The 12,697-nt window shown below is 43.0% G+C and overlaps 1 protein-coding gene across 1 annotated transcript in view; it reads right to left on the bottom strand.

The window, feature by feature from the left end:
* GRAMD1B (GRAM domain containing 1B) overlaps positions 1 to 9,138 on the bottom strand; it is a 109,639-nt gene extending 100,501 nt beyond the window's left edge. The window contains exon 1 of the mRNA XM_061368482.1: positions 9,115 to 9,138. The gene's annotated coding sequence lies outside the window, so the exon portion shown is untranslated. The remainder of the gene's footprint in view (positions 1 to 9,114) is intronic.
* Between the last annotated feature and the right edge of the window lie 3,559 nt (positions 9,139 to 12,697).

A 12,697-nucleotide genomic window follows, 5' to 3' on the forward strand; every position in this document is an offset into this window, starting at 1 on the left:
TCTCAAAGGTTTCTTCTGTTGCCCATAGCGTGCTGACATCCACAGCCACTCTAAACCTTTCTTTTCCAGAGTGTTTAAACCGAGAGTACTCAATAGTGCTTAAACAGAGATCTTGAGCCATCTCCCTTTTCCAATCCAAATTTAAGCTTTGTTTGGTACTGACATTTCAGCAAGTCCAGTCAAAGGAGACAGCCAACTTGGGAACAGCACTAGACCTATTTAAAGAAGAATTTTGCCTTCAATAGCAATGCTTGCAGAAGGCAAACCAAAAGCACTTATTCTGCTGCTTTGGAAAGGCTATCACATGCATTGTGTTCTGCACATCCGATGAAATACTGTCAGTAATACCACCTGGCCGACTCTGTTCAGTCTCAATCTCTGCAATCCCCAGGCAAAGGAGACAATGAGCAAAAAGATGTGGCCACAAAAGCACAGACTTGCATTGGCCCTGCAGGACCACATTAAAAAGCAAACCACTCCAGGCAAAAGTTCTTAGCTGGCATAAAGTGGAGCAGCTCCACTGATTTCAGAGCTGCAACAGATAGTGTTGAGCAGTGGGGTGCTTGGCTTTATGTCCCCCAGCTGCAATCCATATTATCTGTGCTCTGGCACCAAGCATACTCCACTGGAAAAAGACAACAGTTCGGCATATAAAAGCTCCTTTTTGCTTCCTGCTCCAGCTATACTTCCTGTTCCCAGAAAATTCCTCATGTCCATCTCACCCATATAGGAATAATAGCTACAGCAGAACAATGCTGCTATTTGTACAGTATTATAGCCAAGGAGCTTATGTAGATGCTAGGGGCCCATGCCTTCAGATCTTAACTACATATGAAAGACAGGCACTTCCTCAAAGACACATTAAGAGATAAAAGGCTTACCTACACAAATAGTAAACACACAGCTGGCCTGATCTGCTTACTCCAGCAATAGGATTGCAAGGGCTTAGAAAGGGAGCACAAACCTCCCCCAGCTCTCTAAGGGCAGCACTTGGTGCAGATGGAGATAAGAGTATTTCCAGATCCAAGATGCCCATACAGCACTGCACAGACAGCACCAAAGCTGCCAAACCCCACAAATACCAAGTGATCTCATAGCAGGGCAGAGGCTGAAGCATTTCCCAGTCCAAAGCAGCAGACTGCCTTGCAGATATTCAAAGTCAGATGCTCTCGAGACACTGCCCTATTCTGCTCTCTTCCAGCTTTGCTATATAACAGTTGAGATGCAGTCACCTTTGTACCCCAAGGTCTCATTAAAATCAAATGAGGAGCTTCTCAGGCTACCAAGATAGCCCAGAGCCTCTGTACACACTGATCACATTTTTCTTTCACTCCCTTGCAAAACAAGGGGAAGTCTGGTCTAATACTAAGTAATTAGACTTACCCTCTTCTATCTAGCCTAGATCCCCAAAGTTTCCCCTGGCAAAGGGAAGAAAGAGCAGATGGTCAGTTCAGATGAGCTTAAGGATAAATGTTATATATTGGTTGCCCCTTTCCTGTAAAAGAAAAGATAGACCCCGGAATGAAAACCAAAGATCTCAGATTTGGTAACCGATTCTGCATTTAAAAGAAAAACACAGGAAAGTGGCCAACTTTGCCACCAAGTGGAAAATGTGGCAAAACCAAGTAATTTGGCTACAAAAATTCCCTTGGCCTGAAGGGACTGTTTCCAGACTATTGATTTGATCTTGTCAACCACTCCAGACTTTGAAACCAAAGCGTGAAATACTGATTAATTGGCTACCCCAGAGGCAGGAAAAGCTAAATGTTGGAAGGGAAAACCAAAACTGGTGGAAGAAAAGAACTGGAAGAGTAGGGGAGAAATAGATAAAACAGGCTGGAATAACAAGTGTATATGTGTACACCTTGGCTGAATGACAGCTGCAGTGATTCACATGATAGAGCATCACACAGCCAACAGCATTGTTTAAAGAGGTCTCCAGAGTGTGAAGCAAGGCATAACAGGATAAAAATGAACCAAGACAGTTCCTTCAGTCATAACACAGCTGAACTTGAGGGTGAAAAGGTGGGCAAGGAGGGTGGGTTGAGGCACAAATAAGGATTAAGGCGGTGTTGTAAGTGTTGTATCCATATACAGTTTGTGGTTTCCAACCCGTTGATCAGAAACATCATTCTGCAACCATTTCCCAGCACAAAGGGTGGAACTGATTATGGAAAGAAGCCATCTTTCCCATGCGTATTGTTAGGGCTGCAGTAGTCATAACCATGGAAAACATCACAGCAAACAACCACATTGCCATAATGATCAAGCTGCTGATTTTCCCCAGCCTGCTGACCACTTTTTTTCCAGGTATCCTGTTTCAATAGGATTTCCTAGCACAGGGAAGTCTCTTAAGTAATAAGCACAGTCACTGACCTGGCATTGTCAGGCAAACAAGTCTTAAAACCTTCTCTACAGCAAGACTGAGTGTAAACCTGCCTGGGTTGTCTTGAGGTTTTGAGCACATTACTGTCACCAAGCTATTCATTTTCATCTCTACTAATCCAACTAACCTCTTGCTTTTTAGTCATAAAGTGAGGCCCTTGAAGCATTTATGCTCTGAAGACTTACAGCAAGTCCAGATTCTGTTCCCACTTCAGTTTGCAATGGCCACAAAGTTCTATCAGCAAAAGGAGAAACCCCACGTTGGTTTTGTTACTTCAAACATGCCTGACATTACGCAAGTTACTTGCTCTATCTCCACCAGTTTCCTCATCTGTAGAAGAGGGAAAGCATAAAAAGCATTGAGGCCATAAAATATGGGTAACTCCCTTATGGTTGCATTCAACAAAAGCTTTCAGAGCAACCTAGGACTGATTGTTTCTCTGCTTGCAGTATTTACTGTGCGGAGCACTCCTACTTTTAGGATCACAGATACCCTGCACATCTCATCATACCAACTATAGCACCAGATCTTACCCTGCCTAAGTTCTAACAGAAATATGCCAGTTTCAAGTCACCCAGACACTGCTCCGAGCCCACTATCTCTGAAGCACATCATCATGTGTAGCCCAGAGAGGCTCTATCACAAAATGCTATCTGGATGCCAGACTCACCATGTGCAATGTGTCATGCAAACCTTGGTATTCAAAGAGTTCATACAATTATATCCTTAACAGCATCACGCAGGTAAAAAAGAGGGTTGTGCTCTTTTATATTTACATGACAACAGACTTGACCAAGCTGCCTTCACAGCACTCTCCCTTGCACTACATTAGTTGTAATGTGGAGGTTTGTAGAAACTGCAGTCCAAGGTAGGATGCTTTGCATGTAGGTAATTGTGGGTATAGAAATAAGTGCTCCAAAGAGCTTCGGATAGAATAAGTATACTTCACACATCTCCCTTCCTTTCTAGAATTTATAAATACTCTACCAGCAAATACTGCAAGCTGAAAGACCTTTTGGGTTAAAAAAAGGATATTAACCCAACAGTGCTCTCTCGTGGGACTCAAGCCTCAGCCAACTGGGAAGTCATTAGCTAGACTCTGCAGTTTCACCTCAATCATAGCAGTGCATCAGAGCTGCTTCTCAACTCATCTTTCATTTCAACACAGATTATCTGCTAATATTTGTCCTCTTTCCCTGCAATAGAGTTAAAAGCATAAGAAAGTAACACAGTTCCAGGAGCGAGTTTCTCCTGTGGTATCATCACATCACCTAATGTATATATTGGGACCTGCAAGCAAGCCAATTCTGTTCTCCCTGACACCCCTTACTACAGATTTTTACATGAGAGCTGCTTAAAATAAATACCTTTTTCATTAAGTAAGAATTGGAATAGGGGAAACATGTGGCTGTACTGCAGTCATCAGGCCTGCCAGCAAGGCATGGTTACTGTAAATGACCTAGTTAGAAATGGAAATGTGAGAGAAAGCTGCAGAAATCTCACACTCAATCAGCACTACAGCCTACACTAGCACAGAGCCTTTCATTTCATTTCCTTGCCCAGCTGTGCTCTGCCCTACCAAAACCAAAGATCCCTCCGAATACCACAAACTGTTTCAGGTTCTGAGCCACCTGGTTAGTTTAGCATCAGATAAGCAAGACACAGGGGAAGATGCATCTTCCTTTCCTGTACATGTGCTGTTCCATGCATGATACAATTAACTTGCAAACCAAGCCTGTCAGATCAGGTAAACTGTTCCTTTTTGGATGGGTTCCCTCCTTGCTTAAGGTGGCAAGAGGGCACCAAGGTCCTACAGCTTGCGGGTGTCTGCCCTTTTTGCCGTGTCATGTGTCACAGTGATGAGTGTCACACCACAGGCTAAGAAAACAACTTGTTCCTTTACATTAGCTTCTCTTAGAAGACATAAGGGCTGAAGATGGTCATAATTAACATTGCCACTCCCTCTTCCTTCCAATGGAGTACACAAAGGAGACAAGAAACACTATTGATCCATTTGCCTCACAAGGAAACAGCTGTCTGGGATTTGGGTGTACATCACAGAAAAGCCCAACATACAACAGCACAAAACATGGCAGCTACATGCTAGAATACAGCATGATCATTCTCATCCGTTACTCTTTCCTCATCTGTGATTAGTGCACGTTGTTCTACTGCTGCGTCTGAAACACCTCCATCCCCACCCCCAAATTCTTCCTTGTCATCAGCAGGTACAGTCACAAGGCCAGAACATGCCATTTCTGAACCCTTACCAAAGTCTTTCCATTTTAAGCTATTTTACATAGCCAATTGGCATCATTCTTCTAAAAGCCCAATTCCTTAATGTCCACCTTGCCAAACACCCAAAGGAAGACAGAAGGGTGAAATAGGGATGTAGAAAGATGGAGACATGGGAGAGAAGCGCTGGAAATGGAATTAAAGCTGATAACAGAAATAAAACTGGACCAACAGGAACCAGGTAGGCTGCCAAAGAGTACAGCTGAAGAGCATGACACGATTCTCATTTTACAGGCAGGAAACACTACATAGGACACCACACGTTTTGTCAGTCTTGTGGTAGTAGAATGCCACATTTTCATTATACAGCATACACCTTCAGTGGCTCACGAGACCCCACAGCTACACTAGTGTAGCATCCCACAGAAGAAGGGCAATATTCACACATCCACAGCACTGCTGTACGAGGCTGACAAGCAACAGGCAAACAATAGCCATACAATTCTCTGACATGGGCCGACATCAGCAGGCACTGCCACAGGCAACAGGGCTACCATTTTCTTGCACATCAAGCTTTCAAGCTAAATCCCATACCCTGATATAGGAATGACACAGCAAGCAGTCAAAGCTAAAGGGTCCGGAATATGTGATGTCTTCAAAGGAGAAATTGGTATAGCTACCACAAGCAAGGGAAGAGATTGACTCTGGAAGAACTAAATCTAAGCAGTCCGGAGGAAAGCAGAAGAAAGAAATAACTGTAGTACTAGTCTAAAAGCAATAACAACTCCAGTTATCAAGATATTCATCTGGTTCCCATTACAACTATAGAGCATTTATCTCTTCTGCATCTGTTACGGCATCCTGTATGATGATGCTGGCATCCTCCTTGCCAGAGGCTAAGGGTCAGCACTACTCAAACTCATTCAACAGTATTTAGATACTCAGATACCACCAAAAAAATCAACACCAGCATATTTAGAAGATGGCAGACCTTACATGACCTACTTACTGGCACTCCTGAAGTCTACAATGGAGCAGAGATGAAGTTCACTTAAGCTTCCGGGTCCTATTAGCTTCCAAACCAAACTGTCATTGCACCTTTAAAATATAGATCTTACAGTTCATCTGCCATCCAAGAATATCAGGCTTGATCCTGCCTTTCATGAATAGCTAGACTGTAGACTAAGCCAAGGCTTTCAAGATCAAGGACACAGTTTCACACTGCTAATGTGTATATACGGAATGCCATGAAATATGCTATGTGTACACCCAGTAAGCTGCTGACCACACGCTTGATCCAGTTGAGCTTCCATGTTGTTTGATTACCTGTTTTAAGGAGGTAACATTTCTAACTCCAGGACTGACAATGTCTTTAACTTTGCCCTGCATCTGCCTTCCCAGTAAACTTGCAAGAGCATGGAGGCACATGGGAGTTACTGATCTGCATTTCATTACCATCGAAACTCACATGCAACTGTTCTGAGACCCAAGATCTCTCTATTTCCAGAGTAGATTACTAATAAACTCGTGTGGTACCTTAGCATTAAGTAGGTTAGGACAGACATGAAGTACATAGGACAAGTGAGCATCAATATGTAGCATCAGGGGAATACACACACAGGTCACAAGCTCATGGGCTGCAGCATGATAATGGGTGAAAGTGAGGTGGCATTTTGCTCTGCCATACACAAGACTCATGCATATAGAAGCAGCATGATACACTAAAAGAAAAGGCTTATCACAGACATGCCAAACATGTTGTCAAATATACAGCATTAAAATACTCAACTTCTTTTTGTTCAAAACATGCCATAAAAGCTCATGAAGTTATGACTGCATTCTTTGTCAGGTGAGACTATGCTTTGTTTCTTCTCTTCTACAGTTCATAAGTCACTCACGTCATTTGAGAGCAACAGATGCTTTGGAAATAGTAAGTGGCAGTTCTATGTAGAATTGAACAAGTCCCCAGATTCTATGCTTAAGTTCACCTCTGGTCTAAGCACATTACAGTCCAGCTACAAGCATTGTATTTTCCAGACAACAGCCTACCACAAATTCTTTGTCTTTTATGAATGGAACCTTCATTGAAAGTTTAGCCAAGCTTACAGTAAGATGATTTCCTGCCAGGTGTGGCTCTTGCTTCAGTTTCTACCTGGGGATAACACTCCCCAAGATTCAACATTCTTTCAAGATGCAAGGTAATTGGAATGCGTTTTCTGACCTTCAGCAGCATGCACAGCCTTGACATAAATATCCTTCACTTTAGAAACCACTTACTGGTTATACATGGTACTGATCACCAATGTCCAAATACACTCATGCTCAAGTGAATCAGCAGAATCCTTTTCCCTTTGTGGAATTTAAATGAAAAAGACACTTTAAGCCAACATTAAGGCATGGTGCTTGATGGGATGTGAGCCTTAGAGCCTGTACATGCCCAAAAAGTTGAGGGACCTCAACATCACACCTCCTTGGCACACACAAAACCTTCCAGAGCATCATTAGGTGGTGCCGTCATTGTGCTATCTCCTAACACTCTTTTGTCCCTAGACGGAGACTTTGATCTTTGACTTATTAATAAGGCATTGATAAGTTAACAGATGAATTTCAATGATAAATGTCCACAAAAGAAAAAACAATGCTATCAAGTATGAAGAGACCAAGTTCTCTTTAGGATAGGCTAAAGGTTAAAGTATTTGCTCACTTATTTCCCTGCTAAGAGAGGAAAAAATAAATAAGCTTCAAGCCTTAAACTTTTGGTTTACCTGAGCTCCAGTTTTATAGTTTGCAAATAGAATATAGTTTGCAAAAGGAAAGAAGCAAGAACCATTCAGAGCTCATCTAGTCCAGATAAAGCAAGATCCAAGTCACTGTCACTCTTTAATATATGAAAATTCATCTAATTCTGTAGCAAACCTTTAACATTTACCCAACTGTTCCAGGCTTCTTATATGGGAAAGGTCAAAAGCAGACGATGGGAACAGCATCTGATCTCTCCATATTGACATTAAATTGTCTTTTTCCCTATTTGCTCCAGTATGTTTTCATGAAATAGGCACGCAGGCACAATGGATCATAGCGCACATGATGCAACCTTTGCTTATTAGATAAACCAAAGACAAGCAGATCAACTCTGGTCACAACTCACAGTATTCTTTCATGTCAGTTTACATTACTTGCAATTGCTATAAGCAGCAGGGCACTAAATGGCTGTGTAAAAGACTAAACAAAAAGGAGGAAATGCTTCCTAGGGCTTAAATTAAGCTTTCACCTGCTTGTTTTCTTTCAGAGTTTGGAAATACTATCAAAATTGCAGTGGCTTGTGAAGTTTGCAGTGTCTGCATTTGCTCTATACTCAACATACAGGGCTAATATTTTAAGCCTTCTTTGCCAACCATTCAGAGCATCACAACCCGCTCAAAACCAAGATTAACAGTGTCATCTTTTATTTAAGGCCTAATGCCTGCTTGTGAGGAGGATCACTCTTAATAAGATTAGGTGGGCATACATGTTATGAGCCAGGAATAATCGATGGGTGGTCAAATCCTCACCTAGCTCAGCCCACACTCCAGCAACTCTATTCCTTTACTGTGCTACGTAAAGCCTCCCATCATACATTCATGAGTATTTGTATGAAGTACACAATCTATTCAGGAGCCTTAAGTTCATTCTAAAAGCACACAGACAACTAGCTATGAAAAGCTTGGTCACACTGATATCCATTTGTTGTAATAGCTTTTCTGACAACTCAAATTGGAAGGCTAGATTAACCTGCTGCATTCAGTAGCCTAACTCACATTTAGCATGCTATTTCCAGGGCAAGCACTTAGATGTGTAAGCTAGAAATATGTGTTGAAAGAGCTAAAAGCTCTGTAACAAAACCTGCAACTAAATTAGAGGGGGGAAAGAACAAAACTGAGATATGAGAACAGAATGAAAAGCTTGCATTTAAAATTGAAGCAGTATCTGCACGAGTGTTTTGCAATATCCAGGAGGTCCACAAAACACAATGTTATTATGCATATAGCTATTTGAATATACCATCCTTCCTGTGTGGAAAGACACATACTTTCTATTCTTCCATGGTATGTACTATTTGAATACTGTGATTCTCAAAAGACCCCTCTCAAAGATATTTTCATCTTGTGAAATGAAACAAGTGAAAAGTAACAGAATTTCTTCTCCCTCCCAAAATACAAGCCCATCTTTCCCGTCACAGCCTTTTCAACAGTCCATGTTAATAGCTTTACTATTGACTTGCAGTAACTTCAATGCTTCAAATAAAGAACACAGCTGATCAGACCATGCAAGTCCCCTCATAGCCACCTCCAGAGGGAACAGTCTAAAAGTACCCCCAGGACCTGTACTCATTCCATGCTGAGACCACTACCATCATGTATCTGCCTGGCTGCCCACAGACCATCACAACTCAGTGCCTACAGCACTGCCACTGTCTGCCAGCTGGAATGGGAACAAGAGTAAGGCTGTCTTACCTGGCTCTGCTTGGAGCGGCACTCATTCATCAGCCAGCCAGCACCTCACAGCAGCATGCCCAGGTCAGACGCCACCATGCGAAGAGGGGAAGATCCCATTCCTGAGAGGCGGGATGCAGGCTTGGGAGGCGGGGACCCTTCAATCAGAGCCAGACACCAGCTCTGGAGATGCAGGAGCAGTCTGAGAGCCGACGAACGGAGCAGAGCTGCTCCGCTCCTCTCGTACTGAAGCGCATCTCTCGCTGCCAAGTGCACACGCTGCCTGCACGGGAGCTGTGCGCCTGGTTAACCCTCTTCTGGCTGCAGGGTGGGAAGCAGGAGCCCTCTTAAGGGCTTTTCCTTCCCCTGTGCTTTCCAATCCATCCTCTCTTTGAGAAGCCCCTTTTCCACATCAGATGGGATTTTGCAGTGTAATCTGAAAGAGAGATTTAAAGGAATGAATGACAAGAGGCTGACAAACCAACAACCCCTCCTCAAAAAAAAAAGAGCTGCGGATGTGAAAGGTACAAACAAAATCCATAATCAGCAGAACCAGGGTCTGCTAGGGAAAGAGTGTGCCTAAACTAACCAAATTCCAAGTTTCCAAACACACAGGAATGAAGGTGGAAAGACTCTTACAGTGCAGTGGTCTGAATAGTTCCTCCATTTACAGAGGGATTTAGAGAGGGTGAGAGGTTTTGTGCATCTGTCCCCACCACCTGCAGGAAGACCACAGTTCCTTGGGGGTTTAAGTACTTATTTGCTCCTAGAATGAGAGGCTTATCACCAGGATTATGTATATCTGACAAAAATGACATACAGAAGATACAGCTATAGAGCTAGAGCAGGTTAATGAATAATCAGGTTTGTTTTAGCATTAAGCCACTTTTGAGTCCAGCATACCAAAACAAGCTGTGATCCTCTTTCCCTGATTGTTATTTAGCCTTCTTTTTTGTGCACATTGTCTTAATTTGGTGACCACAGACCAGATTTTTCCCTCCTTAAAAACATGCCTTAGGAACTTGGACACCAAGTTTTCATTAACTGCAATCAAGGCAGAATCCATTGGGTAGCCTGAGACTTAGATAGCTAAGCCTACTTTTATCCAGTACAGTACAGTACTCAAGAGCTCCAGTTCTGATACCAACACTAGATCCCATCCTGTTGTTGACAAGACTCAGGGGACAAACTGACTTGTAGTGCAAAGGAGTCTTGTAGAGAGCAACCTTATCTAGCATAAAGGAGTACTGCAGCAGGCTGTAGGCAGGGACTAAAGGCTTGTCTAGATGCAGCACAGCCAGCCAGGTTATCCTGGGTAGCAGATGCAATCCAAGCAGAGACAGAGCAGCAGGGTGCATTAGCCTGCTCAGCACGGAGTGCTCAACTCATGTACACAGGAGCAGGTATAAACCAAGTAAAAGCTGACATCTCCCTATCCTTTCAAGTGGAAAGGACAGCCTCCCCCTAACACCCTGTGTGAAAATGCCCCTTCACAGAGGGTACAACTTACACATTATTCTGATCTAACACAGAATAGCAGCACTACCCATGCTAAGATGCACCAACACTGTGATTACTGCTCAGGTTGTTGCCTGTGAGCTGCTGCACTGTGTATCTATGTTGCTACAAATGTGGCTGTGCTGCTTTTTGTCATTCTCTCCACGTTGAGCAAGAAAACTTGCTCAAATAACTTTTTCCTGTGATTTTGCCTTCTCCTCTTGGGAGCACAGCCAGCATTTAAGCCCATCACAGCAGAAGGTACGAGTAGATCTCAAAATACAGCTCCATCCCTTTACTGAGGAAACTGTTTTACCTCACCTCCTTACTACATACAATCAGAACGAGAGGCACTGCTCTTCAGCTGACAAGGTATATAAAAGGAAAACACTGTTCATGTTCTGCAGGCTAACAGCACCGGTCAATGCAAGAGACCATCCAGGCATACTGTGAACTGCACACTGTAATCAGTGCCTTGAGTTAGTCTACCCATCCTTGAAGAATGAATTCTGTGCTCAGAAGCCAAAGTTTATCAGGGGTACAGCCAGTATTGAAATATAGCCCTTACTGAAATGAGTCTGTATGGTAATACCTTCGTGTCTCATTTTGAGTGCTCATCTATAAAAAGCAAGACTGACCCTTCCCTGAAGCCTACTCCTTCATGCATCACCTGATGGCTCAGAAAAGCATTGCTGGAGACAGAGCTGTCAATGCACAGCTTAAAATATCCTTAGGATGACAAAGCCACAGGGATTTCCATAAGATTGTGACTTTTAAATGTGAAAACATACAGGAATAGCCAAACCCCATGTTTCCTCTACTTACAGTAATTATGCCATTGGACATCTAAATCTGTTCCCTTGGGAAAAGAAGAAACATTTGTACCCCTGCAATCAACTCTACCATTTCACCTCCCACAGGCTCTAATCTGCCTTCTGCAAGCAGGGAGTCAGCACAAAGCCAACCCAGTGCTTTTGAGAATGGAATTTGACCTCCAAGACTTATGTGGACATTGATAAGCTGCACAAGAAAAGCAGTTTTGCAAACAAGAAAGAAAACCTTTCCAATTGCCTACCTAGACATGGGATTAAGTCCCACTACATAACAGGCTCCTATTTATTCCTTTAAATATGAAGGTTTCTGCTAAGATTCAACTCAAGGGTAAAGCCAGCATTTCATTTTTACCCAGCATTCAGTTTCTGACGCGAAATAATCACACAAAAGATGCTTTATTACTATACAAATACAGTACTGCTTTTTCCTCTGAGGAAGTACAGACAGCACCTCTCTCTACCCTAGAGAAATAAACCACAGGTCTAGACCTTGCACTTAAATAGTCTTTCCTACTTCTAAAAGGCTGCAGCAGTACCTCTTCAAGGCAGAAATACACCACTGTGTAGAAAGAAAGAAGAGACTGGCAGAGATAGGGTTAGAATTTCGGACCAAAACCCTATCCACATGAGAGAACTCCTTCAGTGATCCTATTACTTCCCTTCTCAGACATCATTAGTTTAGGGCCACATGTTCCTTTCTGTCTCAAACCAAGCAGAGAAAGCAGCTGGAAGCTCAGCACTGCAAGTCCAGCTCCTAAATCACTCACAACTCCAACTGGCTCCATCCAGCTAGGAACTGCTGTGTCTAGCTTTTACTTTTTCAGCTGCCAGTTAGACAGAAGAGCCAAAAAAAGACCTCATTCTTCATCTGCAAGTCCTTAGGGGAGACCTGAAGGAAAGTGAAATCTGGCCCTTCCATTCCAACAGAAAACAGAGCCATGGAATTTATCCCCCTCCCACCACCCATAAATTTGAATGCAAACCAGTTACTAGTGAACTGGAGCAGGGGGAAAGGAAAGCAGCCTACTCAAAGACAGGAAATTCAAGAAGAAATGGAGTAGCTTCTGGTGTTGTATAAGGCAGCTGGAGCATGGGATCTGAGTGATTTCATATGATTTAAGAGGTCACTAGCCATCTATTCAGGCCCCTTGGGCATTCTGCAGGATTGTTCCCCACTGGAGATTGATAGAATGTGTAATCCAGTGTTCAGGAGAGCCTAATGTGAAACGACACAACCAAAGACAGATTCGCCTTCTCTCTTGGGAAACAACAGT

Source organism: Neopsephotus bourkii, unplaced genomic scaffold (genome assembly GCF_033783945.1).
Source record: "Neopsephotus bourkii isolate Nb327-2 ecotype Australia unplaced genomic scaffold, CSIRO-AGI_Nbou_v1 NB_1433, whole genome shotgun sequence".
Lineage (NCBI taxonomy): Eukaryota > Metazoa > Chordata > Aves > Psittaciformes > Psittacidae > Neopsephotus > Neopsephotus bourkii.